General features: G+C 38.6%; 1 protein-coding gene across 1 annotated transcript in view; it reads left to right on the top strand.

The window, feature by feature from the left end:
• Window positions 1-12,805, top strand: part of bcl11bb (BCL11 transcription factor B b) — a 30,386-nt gene that overhangs the window by 8,643 nt on the left and 8,938 nt on the right. The gene's annotated exons all lie outside the window — the stretch shown is intronic.

The following is a 12,805-nucleotide window of genomic DNA, read 5'->3' as shown; positions in this document are numbered from 1 at the left end:
AGAAGAGGTGCCGCTTGGGGTGGTTTCGTATGCCTCTGGAGTGCTTATTGTGCGTTTGAATCCTGGTTTGAATGTTGCTTTGGATAAAAGTATCTGTGAAATGAGTAAATAAAAATGAGTGCGTGTGTGACTAGACTGTATGCCGATACACTTAAAGTGGAACGCCATGTCACGTCACATACCAGTCCCAAACATAGACACGTTGTTATTTTTAGTTACTTTGCAACATTGGAATATTGGCAATAAAATATTCTCAAATCAATAAATGTCATAAATCTCCTTATATGCACTCACTTACAAGAGTTTTTCTCCAGCACATTGTCTTCCATGATTGTTTTTCTCACTTGCCTCTCAACTTGCAACCAGGAGGTTAAAATCTCTTGACGTCACTCAGTGCTTTTTTAAAAAGTTGACAATTTTTTTCAACTTTGGAAGCTCTGCTGTTACATAAAAAATGCCAATGGGATCATTTTTTATAAAAGACGCAGCATTCCAGCGGACTTACGGCTGCTAAATATAGCATTACATGTCAAAAGCACACTTACCGATGAGGAAAAAATGCCTAGTGTGAAAGCACCCTTAGAACAAACATGCAGAGAATGGACAAAAGTGTAAAAGTATAAGACAAGCTTCAAACTCATTTCAGTTCAGTACTAGAAGCTTACTGTTAAGTTAAAATTTACACAGGAGGTCATTGCTAGCTAGCTAAGTTACCTAATCAGCTCAATCAGACGTCCATATTAAGCGCTGCTTGGGGTAAATGAGCAGATATTACATATTTAGCACCTCATTTTTCCCAACGTGGTCTCACATTTAGAAATTTGACTGAATTTATATGAAAAGTTACAAAGGGTAAGGCTGGGGTTAGTGTTTGTATCATTTCTTACGACTTTGTTTGTATGAAATTGAACGAAATCCAACCACGTAATTCTTCCTTGTCTGAATTCATATGATTTTTTTTTCTTTTAGAGATTGGGGTTTTTTTTGGGATCAGGTTTTAATAAATGGCTTTGTTAAAGGAAATGAAAGCGTACACTTTGCTACAGAAGTCACTGCCAACGCTGGGTTGTTGTTTCAATTAGGTCTCATTAGCAAGTCACCACTTGACGTATCCTCCATATTTAGATAGGATCAAAAACATTTCCAGGTGTTTTAACCGTTCTTGCGTTCTTCACTGTTGCAGTGAAACTTGGTCAGGGGAAGATGACATCAAGCAAGTGCACGAAAACAAATAAGAATGCATACTAAGAAACAGCCTCATTCTTCCTCTCTCCTTTTCTTTCTTTCTCTTGCTCTCTTTCTTTCTTTTCTCTTGCTCTCTTACTTTCTTTCTTTCTTTCTTTTTTGTTTGTAATAAAACATCCTTTTGCAGCCCGAAGCACTTTGCCAGCTGAAACCAATTTTCCTTAAAAGAAAAAACCCTGAACCTTACCCTACATGTTGGGGGCATTTAATATATTATGAGAAAAAAGGTTAGGGAAGCTCATTAAAATACAATGGCTCTAAGAAATAGGAAGGTATTATTATTATTATTAAGGGAGATTTTTTTTTTGCAGTTTAGTGGGATGCAAGAGAAAGCAGAGCTGCAGGACAACATGTTTAACGTGATCAACATGAGCACAGCAGCAGCTAGCATACTGTACATTATACACACACAAGTCTCAACACTACATCTAAGGTTACTGTATTTCAGGGGGATTTCCACTGAGTTAGCACTGAGTCTATACCTAGTCCTAGCCCTAAGTAGAAACTTAACCTCAGTACTCAAAAATTAATATTTTGACCTTTTACAGATACATGTTGCATGTTGTTAAAACAAAACAACATGTTCTTTGTGGGTACCAGCTAAATGCTGGTCCAACAAGATCAAAACCGAGGGTCATTTGGTCCTCAGTAAGCATCTGCACGCACACACCACAAACACACGCATACACACCATTCTCACACTTTTGCAAGCAGTTCTCTCACTTTTATTCAGCATAAATCTGTGGTGCATTAAAGCTGCCTTTACACTGTACAAAAAAACCCCACACATCTTAAAATAATTCTTTGGTCGTGAGTTGAGATCGGCAGTCTTATAACACATAACGTAATGCATGACGGAGTCCGATATTGTTCCATTGTGATAAATGATGGCAAAAAGTTCTGGCTGTGTCAGAAATGTTTTAATCTCAGAGAGTGTCTGCTTTTACACTCATCTAAAATCCACCAATAGGAGGACGGCATAGTATCACGCAAAAAGTATGGGACAGCTACATATACTTTAGTGGCAATGATGAAATGTAAATGAAATGTCTCATGGACAGAAAAGAGTATCCTTATTTCTTCTAACTCGCTTTTGCAAGTTTGTGTTTATGCGAGCCCGTTTTCTGCATGAGCTGATTTCCAGATCACGCCTATTGATAACGTAAGCACAGCTTAATCATTTTCTTTCATAACAAGTCTATCTTTAGAGGATCTTTATCGTATAATTTGACATGGAGAACACATTATCACACAGTCTCTTAAAGAATTTATCTAAGATATCATTGGGCTCATCTGGTACAGTGTGACAAGTAATAATCTTAAAAGACTGCTGTGTAAAACTGGCTTAAGACTCAAATCAGCAGATTCATCTTACTGTATATAAATACAATAATTTTCAGGTTTACATTATACATTATAGCCAGAATATTAGAACAGTGCTGTTTTATGGAATTATAGGTATCAGAATTGAGTTTCACTGAGGTTAAAGGTTAAATTTTATAAACAAAAGTGCCACTTTATGGAAAGTGAAAACCAACAAATATTTTATTGGTTTAAAATCTACTGTCCAGTTAGATAGTTGTCTCTGTGAGTATCAGTGGAGTTGGTCGACATTGTAGCCAGTGGTTGAGTTGTAAAATATTTTCAAGGCAGATGATACGTACATTGTATAAGCTGCCTTGGTAATGGTTATGATTATCACATCATTAACCTACTTATTATAATTTAAATCTATTCCATTGTAATTGTTCAGTCAATGAAGCTATTAGTTATATAATAGTTTGATTTATAATTTTATATATACTCATCTTACATTGTGTCAGAACTTTGCTCCAGACAAGAATGAATTCATTTTACATTCTATTTTTATATTATTTTTAAGTTTTATTTGCTCTTAAAGAAATTTCACAAGGAGAGGAATCTTATTTAGGTATTTAGGTATGCAGAAGAACTCATATTAAAGAGTAACAGCATAATACATGATGGATTATCTTAATATTTAATTGTGTAACATTATAAACTCAAATGTACAGATCTTATATTTCTCAAATATGGATGGAATTAAAATATTGATATGGACATGCATAGTGGTATATCATATCACGCACCAGCGTAGCTACATATACCATTATCCATCTTAGATATGGACAACTGCATAAACTCACAATTCCTCCATCACCAAAGGGCTGTTTATTTCTTAATTCTGGTCAGAACGTGTTGATTAATATTCTATAACAGCAGCTCTGACAGTAGTTCCGGTTGCAAGGCAAATCACAGGTTTATATTTACGCTCTTGTTCTAATACCTTATGGTTTCTATAGTAACAACAAAATCACAGGGACTTGTATAGCAGACACTCCACAATAATCTAAGGCTAATACTACCCAGATTTTTAAAAATGATTTAAATTAAAAGAGCATAATTTTTATATGGTGAACTGTTCTTAAGTAGACGTTTATTAAATATTTATGGAAGGAGTCTCCAGTGTCAGCGCTTTGTAACATTCAGTAAGTTTTCCACCATGGGAAAGTCTTTATGCTTTTTGGTTTCTTGTTAACATCACAAGCTGGATTTTTTTGCTGGAGAGGTAATGACTGTTCGTAGATGCTATAACGTAAGTGATAACAGGAACTAACTTGTCTCGTGGACATGCCACAACATTTAAATGTAACTATAAATGGATAAAAAGTAATTATAGTTGTCAAAACGTAATGCAATTCTTGTAATTACTGTGGTGTAAGAAGAGTAAAACACTGGTATGTGCTGTTGTAGAAAAATAACTTCAGGATGATATTAGCTTGATGTGAATTGATGGAATGGATTGGTGAGTTGTTGATTATTTTCCTATAATAGCACATCATGCTTTATTTTATTCCTTAATAAGAAGTTTCAGGGAAATGAAGGTTATCTGCAGACATGCGGGGTAGAGAGGAGCTCATGGGTGAAACTGCAGTTTCCCAAAGCATGTAAACTTTGCTAATCAAATTGAAGACTGTATAGCTTTATGTGTGTATCTCTGGTCAGGAGGAACGTATGATTCCTGATGGCTCAAGGTTAGAGTTTGATGAGTACACAACGTTAACCGTTAAGATCCAACGATGACTGAGAATGTCTAATCATACTATGTCAAACTATTCACGTCTATCTACTGACAGTACTTTGCCATAGGCACAAAAAGATTGGCACCAGAAAACTATTAAAGGGAAAGTGGCCTTCATTTATGTCCATAACCTTTCCTGCTGAGGATGGACTGAGTGTGTAGAGATATGTCCCCCTGTCCACTGCAGTCCCACAGGGCTGATCCTGGCACGTTGGTAGAGGTTTGAACTCGATTGCAGCCTTGGCCGTCATTTGAACTCATTTCCCCCCCCACATCACACTCCCGCTGGGGCAGTTTGACAGCATGGCTGGCTCAAGCATGAGGAAGTTATCCCTGACCTCCAGCTTAAAGGATCAGTGCCACTGAATTTTTACTGAGATGGGCTGTCCTTGTTATATTAGCACAGAAGCTTACTTCCAAAGATCTCAAGTAGTGGTCACACAGGACATTTGGCTCACAGTTTAATTTAGCATGATGGAGCAAAAATCAGGTGATCCTGAAAAGTGTTTTAGCTAATCTTAGCTAGCATTTTTTTTTTTTTTTGCAACTATGAGCAACTTTAAGAAATCATTAGCAATTACTCAATTTTTAAAAAATAAACAAACAAAAAAAAAATTCAGACAGCCTTATCCCTTTTATTATCACGTTTCACTAATTTGCAAGGTTAAAGTTCATATTAAATGCAAAGCAAAATAGGTGAAAATAATTAGACTGGATTCTTTTTTAAGTTATATATTGTGTGTTTTTGTTTTTTGTTTTTCCCATTCAAATAAATTAATTCCTCCACCAGAAAATTTTTTTCCTTTAATTTTGCGTCACTGTGTTTCTTGTTGTCTTCCTCTATCCTTTTTTTGTGTTTTCTAGGCCTAGTGAAGCATTTTTTTTAAAGATAACACCTTTTATAAATAGCGAATTATCAAATTAGTGCTCTATTGAGTTTTGCACAATTTCTTAGATCATCTCTCTCCTCATGTCAGCTAGCTAATGTTAACTAGCTTTTTTTGTAACTGTAACCACCATTAAGTTGCATTAAGCAATTGTAAGAACGTTATGTAATAATTAGTTACTCAGTTTGCTTTTAATTTTGGAAAATCTTGTCCTTTTGTTTTCAAGTTTCCCTCCAAGTTTCACCAATTTTCCACCGAGCTGAAAAGCAAAAAGCAGAATTAATCAAAGTGAGTTCTTCTTTTTATCTTCCCATGTCTTTTCTAACTGAAGTAAATTGGTTTCATTGCAGTGGGCACACAAAAATGGATAAGGGTAGCCCTCATATCCAGAGCTCTTTTTATTACACATGTACTGTTATTTAAAAACATTATCAAACACGTTTCTTTAGACACCCTGTGTTTTTCACTCTCTTCTTCCATGCTTTTTTGTGCCTGTCAGTTTCAGTGAAGGAGGCATGGCCTCACACTCATCAAAGCTAACACTTTTTTTTTAAAGGACTGCTTTTTTTAAGCTTAAAATCAGACTATTTGTACAATACTGAATCAGATTATATTGTATTTTATTATATTAAATTGTATTGTATTGAAACAGCCCTCAATTGTATCAAATTCAATTACTGGCAGCTATAAATCTGTAAATATAACATAACAGACATATATCAGCTCACTGATCATGTACTGATCATGTATTGTTTTGGAAGTACGGATACACAATGGTTAGAGTTGTGCATTACAGCAAGGCATATGATCTAAACCAGTGATCCTCAATTTGGGGTCTGTGAAGCATAGTCAGGGAGTCAGTCTTGTGTTTTGTTACAATGCTGGAAGTCACAACACGTTGTTATATTTATTATGGAGTCCTTTTAGTTATTAGCCTGTTTGACCTGAATTGAATGGGTTTAGTCTAAACCTTAATAACCCAAAAAACAAGCACAACTATAAATAACATTAACTTGGACCTAATGTGTTCTGTAAGAAGAAACTTCAGGAATAAAAAAAAAGCTCTGTGGCTCTAATAAATAGACAAAATATTACTGTACACCTTTAGTTAATGAGTAATATTTGAGTAGTTGGATTATGTTTGGAAGGGGTCCAAATATATTTATTTTAAATTTATTTTACAGTTAAAGGAGACCCTGGGTGCAAATGTTTGAGAACCTCTGACTATAGATGATTCTGCTTCTCACTACTAAATTGAGAAAATCAACAGTTCAATGTTCGTATTTTTAGGAATTTACTCAAATTCATATTCAGGGTAATAGCAGATCTTTGTCGAATGGCAGGAATATTTCCTGTTCTCTGACATTTCAACACATTTCTTAGGTACGCAACTGAAGAACTCTTTAAAATGACAAATTTCAGTTGAATCAGTGCAGCACTCATGCCGTGGCGCATGACACAGCTTCCAGATGTGAGTATAATCATTGGTGAGTGAGAATGGTTCGTCAAACCTTTGAGGTTTTTCTTGTCTAAACGTTCGCCTCACGAGGCCCAAACCCTGATCAAGAGTTCTCCAAGAGTTCCTTTGTTTCACGGTTGCAGATGGTGATCTGTGTTTCCTATACAACGTGTATCTGAGTGTGTGAGATATGTGGGATTGTAAACAAGATTGGAGTGTCACGGTATAACTGTAAACCACTGGGCTTGATTACAGCGTGTTCCTTATATAAGACGCTACCTGTTCTTTTGTGAAATACAAATGCCATCAATTTTCTTCTCATTTGCAAAACCGCATAGAAGACACCTACACCACGCTTATTGCAGGCTGCATGGTGAATCGTTTTTTTTTTTTTTCTTCTAAATCTGCCTAAGCAAGCACACGTCCTCGCACGCTGGCCCTTTGCAGTGTTCGTCTAATCACCGAGCGTGCTCTCATTTAAATATTAGAGTAGTCTTTAATCATGGAAAGTAATCAGTGTCATGCATATTCATACGGTCCCGGTCTAACAGTCTCATTGTCTCGCTTCAGTGCCAAATCATCTCAGCCAGTCTCTCAGCTGCCTGCTCTGATAGCGAGAGCCTGGTGCTGTGCCAAAAATACAAAAAAAATCCACCATCTCAAGTTTGAAAGAACTTCTCTCGCATTTATATGTCGTCCCTGAAGAGAGAGGTGTGAGTGTGCATGTGTGTGAGCGCGCGTGTGTGTGTGTTTGTGTGTGTGCGCGTGTTCGTGGGTGTGTTTGTGTGTATGCGAGAGGAGAGAGGAGAGATTTTCGAAAGATGGCGAGACTGATCCCTGTTCCGAGCGATGAATATTTGCGCAGGGGCTCAAGGAAAACTCCATTTGCATAATGACTTTGTAGTTCTGCATTAATTAAATTTGCATATGAAACTGCGTTAATTACCTCTGATCATCTGGTTTCGACTCCGCTGCATTTGATGTCCAGCCTTCGGGGTTGTGATTAGAGGTTACAGTGGCATTTTGTGTGTGTGTGTCTATTTGTGTGAGGAGGATAGGTGTGTGTGGCAGTTAGTTAGTGGCAAGAGATCGTTAACGGATATGAAAGCCATTTTCTCACACTGTCACTCAGAGTACACAGGATGAGTAAACTGTATCTGTGTGTCCTCCGTATCCTCTGTACAGAACTGACTAAAGGGGCTGACATACAGCTTAATATCATGTTTTTTTTAATAATGACCTATGAATACATTCATGACATGTTCTAATTATTTATGAAAAGGCATTACAGTTTATAGCAATGGTTATAATGAATTTATACTGTAAATTGTTAACATTATAAGCAGTGTCTAGAACATGTTATCACCAATATCGAAGAAATTCAGGATGAGTTTGCTTAGCGCACTGTGACCAGAACTGCACAGATTTTTTAATCTGGTGAAGTTAATATTAATAAGTTATTGATATTAATAAGTTATTAAGCTGTCAATCTCTCTGGTGTGATTCATTTATTAAAGAAAATAAATCATGACAGGTCTCATTATGCACCAGACAAAATGGGACTCTTTAGTATTGGTGATATAATGTGTTATGAACTTATAATGCATCATGTTAACCATACATAATGCATAATAACGAGAGCAATAAAGTATAATGCGTTTTCACAGATAATTATAACAATATGTATAATGTCATATGACATATCATATGTTCATAGTTTATTATAGAAATTTTTACTGAATCATTTTCAACAGATTATGCTGAATAATAGCTCTCCAATGTAAAAAAAAATTCTCTGTTTACATTTCCGTTTACAAATATGATACACTTTTTTATAATATTGTGGCATATTGCACATTATATAGCATGACATCATTATCTGTACTGTTATAGCATCATGTGTATTATGTTAAAAGTGTACTGCATCATTCAATCTAAGCTCTGTTCATCATATCTGTAGTGTATGCTCAGACAATAATTTCAACATTACCCTGTGCTGAGAAAATAACCGAAAACCCAAACTTGTTTACTCAAAACAAGGCCAGTTGTTGAACTAAACTAATATGCATAGTTTTGTTTAAAATTATATAAAATAAATCTGCATAAATTTATAAGATAGACTCAAAGCTACAGCTGTTACACTTAAACAATAAAGGTCTTAGTATTAGACACACATGCGAGAACATCTTACCAAATCTGTCCTTACGTAATTTCATTCAACTTTCCATCACCGGAGCAATAATTCATTCCAGTTAGGCTTTTCTGAAGGTTTTGTGGTGTCCATGCACCACAAAATCTTTCCTTTGAAAAAGTCGTCCCATCTCTGAAAGGACGATTTATACAGATTTAAAGCTTATTTAAAGCTTCACAAATACCTTTGACCAAAGAATTCATGAAAATTTTCTACAAAAATACATCTCACTTAAAGTTTTTGACTTAAATCATAAATAGGTTTTGAGTAAACAAATTTTCCGTTTTTTTTTTTTTTTTTTTTTTTTGGACGCTCTAGGAATCCAACCTGTTCAGACTTTTGCTACATTACAGAACACATACTATTGGCAAGAGCATCCACCTTTTCTTTTGTAGTGAGTCATATTTTGGGAACAAGATTACAATACAAACACATTCTACTGGCTTGTGAAATCCCCAGGAGTTTTGCATTGCCCCAAAGACTCATGGGATTGGGATTGGAGGTGTGGCATTTGGGGCTGGCCCAGACCACCCCAAGGAAGGCTGATTGGTTTTCGACCCTGCTCCATGCTGGATCGGTTAAAGTGCGGCAGAAAAGAGCGACACGCCATGTGCTTTCCACTCGCTGCCCTGTAAGGAGTTAAAGTCTCCCACATGAAGGCATCAAACGCTCCACATACCGCTTTATGGTAGTCATATGGCAACCGATTTGATATTTTTCCTACCACAGCAGGGAATAAAACTCGCCACTAATTTAGGCTGCAAGCGCCGCCGCTAAATTTCAGCATGTGCTGACGGTGTTCGCCAGATGTTTTCCTTTTGGTCCCTCTCGCTTTTCAGCCCTCGCTCTGTCTCTCTCTCTCTCTCTCTCTCTGGACTTGCCTAATGTTCTCTCACATTTTGTGAGAAGCTGCATGGCTGTGGCACAAGTTTGGAAAACAGAGACTAAGTTTTTATTATAATTATTAAAAACATCATTGCTCTGGTTATAGTTTTCAGCTTGTGAGGAATCATGTCCCATTGGATCTGTCAGCAGCAGCTCGTTCTCGTCGAGTCTCTGCGAGCTAACCGCATTGCTGACGCCCAGATGCGACCCTCTGCTTCTGGAGCATGTTTAAGCCCCTGTGATTTTCTACTTTTATGCATTATTTTTTCTTCTCCTGCTCCTTGATTATGAGAAGACCTCTAGATTATGTGGGTCATGTTCCATTAAGATGTAGCACATCACTTCATCGTGATAATGTCTTCCTATTTTTCATAGTGATTATAAATGCATATTTACACACCCTCACATATTTTTCACATTTCCTGTCCGTCATGCTCTCTTGCATCCCCTCAGGAACGCATTAAGGTGAAAGTGCAGGGTGCTGTACGTTCAAAGAGACACACAAACACACACTGATCTCCTTGTGAAAACACTCCTCCCTCCTTTTTCTTACATGGCCCCTAAAGGTTTAGCCCACTGTCTATCAGCACTCAGACTAACACGTTCTTCAAGTAGAAGACTAGCTTAGCTGAAGAAGTAAGTGAGATCTGAAGCTGTGGCTGATTAAAACAAACAGTTTTCCTCCGCAGACATTACAAGGCCTCACGTCGACGGCGAGATCTCATTGCCCGAGCTTAATTCAGTGGTAAAGTGTGGTGTTGGCTTGAGCATTACCAGCCAGAGCGTAAGCTCAGTTACAGCGGCTTTGCCCGCCACCGTTATTGTCGTTGCGTTCTGGGTGGCATTATAAAAACGCAACCGCTTTTAAACACCGACGTTCTCATACGCTTTTTACGGCTGTCTTATTTTCCCCTCCCTCACTCAAACTGTCTGTCTTTTTCCCTGGCGCTGATTTTGATCTGTCTTGATGTGATAAATGCCGCATGCTGACCATGACTGGGCCATATGCCGCCGCTTTGCTGTGGATACTATTTTGACTGTGCAGCAAACACAAGCCAGACCTCTCCTCAAGAATCGCGCATGTACGCTGTACTCTCTCACGGCTGGAGAGTTGATCGTTGGCAATTTCACCTGGCTTCGCCTCTGTATGACATCGCTCAGTAAATTGAAACCGGTTTAGCTTTGCCTAAGGCAAAGTCCTAGTCTGTTCCACTCTCATTCTCTGATGCTCTTATATGCCCTGAAATGCAGCCCTTTTTTTTAGGCTTTGCTGTGTCATGCTAATAAGAACTCATGTCATTACAGTACATAGGTTTAACTCGGAGAGGTTATGGACACCATGGTATCATAAGTACCCTTCTTTGTCTCTGTGGGAGCCCCTGTGAAATGAAATAAGGCCCTGATCTTATCAGATTTTGTTCGTGCCAGCACAGGCTTGTCCCGACGTGCTCACTGAGTTAGCCCTGGCCCTGGCGCTACAGGCACTGCCGAGATGAAAGAGCCTCCTTAACCATAAGCTATGTAGGGAACTGAGCCAGGGATTGAAATGCATCGGCGTGATAACAGCCAAGGGAAAAACGAATCTCCTCTTGTTTATTTCCCCCACGGCTGCAGCCAGGAGAAGGGTACACGCAGGATCGGGGGGATTCGGCTGGTCGACGTGGCCATTTTTTGTTCAAACCTGACTGGCAGGATTTAGCATGATTTATTTGTTCATTTTGTGGTAATTTATTGCTTTGTGTTAGTTTAGCTTAGCAGTATCATAATCTGATCTGTAATATGATTGTTAGCAGTTTTTTCTTTTCATCCTTTCACCTTCTCTTCTTTTCTCTTCTCTTCTCTTTCTTATTTTAGCTTCTCATTTTCTCTTCTCTCATCTCCTCTCATTTTCTCTCCTCTTCCCTTTTACGTCTATGTGTACTGTAACTTTTAGCTAAAACCCAGGTCAGTGTTTGTTTCGGATTGTGTGGTCTAATGTAGAAACTTACTTATTTACTAAGGCCTGTTCTACACACAAACACACACACACACATACACACACACACACAGATCTGTAATATGGTCAGCGTTGGGGCTCGATGCCAGCAGGCATGGCAGTAAGGTGGCTGGCATGTGTGGCAGCTTCTGCCATCATAAGGGCCGTGCGGCATCTGAGGAACCGTTTTATAGCACATGCACACACACGCACACGCTGATTATAGCGGCCTGATTGCTTTGGAAGGCACTCTGAAGGTCTGCTGAGTTTTACAGTGGCCTTTAAATGGGTCTAGATGCCTGCGCTCAGCTGGGGACCATTATGGGGTACGTTATCCAAAAAAATGGCGGGGCAATTATTTCCCATACGGGACTGTTCTTCGTGCCATTTTGCTCACACACACATGCAGAAGTGCATGCGTGCACACTCACACACACACACACACGCACACACAAGACATGACATGCTTGTTTTGTGCACTTATGGATTCCGGGCTTCCTCCTGCAAAACTGAAGAGATCAATATGCACCTCCCACAGTTATGATGAATGTTGGAGTATCATTCCCAACAGTCAGAGCTACCTGTACTCATGCTGATCTGTGTGCCGATTCTCTCAGTCTTATGTTGAAGCAGTTAATGTGTGTGTGTGTGTGTGTGAGAGAGAGAGAGAGAGAGAGAGAGAGAAAGTGTAAAGCCTGTGGATGTGTGGGTGGGAGATGGTGCCCATCCAGGAGAAGATTGACGAGATGCATAGCGCCCAGCTCACGTTCCCTTTGATCTCGTTCCTCTCACTTGCTTTTTTTCTTTCTTCCCTGCATGGCGGTCTGCGTCTCCCTTCAACCACAAGCTCAAGTGTCATTCATCAAACCCCTCGAGCCCTTCGCCATCGGTGGCTCATGCCAGCCGGGTCTTAGCGTAGCGACACATACTGGGGCTTGTGCCTGAACCATGATTCAGGCTTGCTGCGATGCCATGAAAAGCTTAGCTAGTGCACTATGTATTACTGTGGCCAGGCCAGGAGTCATAGCTCTTATTGACAGAGATGTCTTTCCACTTATTTTTC

Source organism: Pangasianodon hypophthalmus, chromosome 19, assembly GCF_027358585.1.
Source record: "Pangasianodon hypophthalmus isolate fPanHyp1 chromosome 19, fPanHyp1.pri, whole genome shotgun sequence".
Classification (NCBI taxonomy): domain Eukaryota; kingdom Metazoa; phylum Chordata; class Actinopteri; order Siluriformes; family Pangasiidae; genus Pangasianodon; species Pangasianodon hypophthalmus.
Note: the sequence above shows the minus strand (reverse complement) of the source record. Positions and strands in the feature narration are given on the sequence as shown.